Here is a 2,118-nt window from a genome sequence, read left to right on the forward strand (position 1 = left end):
TGTCCAATCCCCCACGTCCAAGAAGGTAGCCAGGTCCTCTATGTTCCTTTGCCTCAGGTAGGCAACCTCCTTCTCTGGCAACCGGTCCCAAAAGACTGAAATCCTGGAGGGAATTCTATTAGGAAGAAATAGACAAAAGTAAATGATTTTGAGGAGTGGCAGAAGAGAAAGTGGATTTTTCTAGTGCTTGCATAAATTTGGAAGTCAGCAGTTTCCAGAGGGAGTGAGGACCTGAGGGTGCACCGGGAAAGGTGGGAGAATTTAGTGGGAGGTTGGCTGCATAGTCACTGTTACAGACTGAACATTTGTGTCCCCCCTGCAAATTCATATGTTGAAACCCTAACCCCCAAAGTGCTGTTATTTGGAGGTAGAGACTTTGGGAGAAAATTAGGTTTAAATGACATCATGAGGGTGAAGCCCCATTGTGAGATTAGTGTCCTTAAAAGAAGAGAAACCAGAGTGCTCTCTCTCTCTCTGCAGTGTGAGGACATAGCCAGAAGGTAGCCCTCTGCAAGCAAGGAGGAGGCTTCTCATTGGATCCAAATCCTCCAAGCTTGATCTTGGACTTCCCAGCCTCCAGAACTGTGAGAAAAAAAAAAAAAAAGTTTGTTCTTAAATCTACTCAGTCTATGATATTTTGTTATATAGCAGCCTGAGCTTAGACAGTCATCTAGCATTTGACCAAGTTTCACATGCCCAAAGAAGTAGAAGAGCTCTGCAAAGGTCTTGCAAAGACAATGGGAATATGAGTGGTAATCAGGGGGGACTGAAGATGGGAGGTGCCACCCACAATCTTTTGTAAATTCCCTGGAGTCATTCATAGGATTGGGTGGGAGCAGACGTTTCCAACATAATTGAGATGAAACTTTCTGTCAGCCTGGTCATGGAAATGTGGACAAAAGTCATATTAAGTCAGACTGAAAAAAATAACATGAAAAAAATCATTATTGATTTTGCACGCCTGAGTGTATGGATTCACATTTGCCATCATTAATTTTCCAACATCTTTCCTAACCTCTTGGCTTCTTTTTTTTAAAAGGATTTTATTTTTTTAAGTAATTTTTACACCCAATGTGGGGCTCAAACCCACAACCCCAAACTCAAGAGTCACACGCTCCACCGACTGAGCCAACCAGGCACCCCTTAGCTGCTCTTTTAGATATATTGCCATCTCACTCCTGATACCTACAGTTTGATTTATATTATTTATTTTTATATTTTATGCTTTTTTCATTTCTTCACATTCTTTCTTAGCCCTCTATTTTATTCTCTCTTTTCGTTGCGGAAGAATCTCTTCTCAGAACACTTTGGGATGACCCAGTAAGGGAAGAACAGAGGTCGGGCATTCCAGAGCCTAAGTGTGACTTTGCGAAGCGCAAAACAAATAGTTAAATTACATTTGTTTGTACCTGAGGCCCTTGACCCATTTGTGACCTCTCCTAGGTAGGACTCTGGCTTGGGCGAGGATGTGGGAGCAGGGACTAAGTGTGAGAATGGGAAGGCTTTAAGCACTTAGTAGATGGGTGCTCCTTGCTGCTGGGCTGACAGCAAATAGCAGTAGAAGTACGCGTCAAGTGCCCTGAACAAGTCTTCCGTAAGTGCAGCAATAGTCCACAACGGACGCCACTCAGGTAGTGTTATGTCTTTGAGAACAACAAAATGGGAAGGATGAACCTCAGTAATTGTGTATCAGGGGCTAGGAAGGGCTTCCTAGGCACGAGAAAGGGTTTCCCAAGATGTCATAGGATGTTCTTTAGGAAGAAGCCACCAGTAGACTCTTCAGGTATCATTCCACATCTTGAACAGGCCACAGGTGTCTGGCTGGGAGGTACCGCAAAAGAGGAGCAATATCTATAGAGGGCTTCCTGATTGGACAGACATCCAGCGTCATTTAAGGTCTCCTCAGCGTCCTGCTTCCCCACAGGGTAAGTGGGGGGTGAGTGACCCTGCAAGTGACCGTAAGGATTTTCCCATGTTGCACCTGTGTGAGCGCAGGTGGAATCAAGTAGCTCCAAGTTTTCATACAGGTATATAGTTTTAGAGTGCTAAGCTCATGTTTTCTTAAAAGTCTTGTTTGTTTTTTTTTTTAGATTTCCTGCTAAAAGCTTATTTTATTGC

The sequence above is a fragment of the Zalophus californianus genome, chromosome 12, assembly GCF_009762305.2.
Source record: "Zalophus californianus isolate mZalCal1 chromosome 12, mZalCal1.pri.v2, whole genome shotgun sequence".
Taxonomy (NCBI): Eukaryota; Metazoa; Chordata; class Mammalia; order Carnivora; family Otariidae; genus Zalophus; species Zalophus californianus.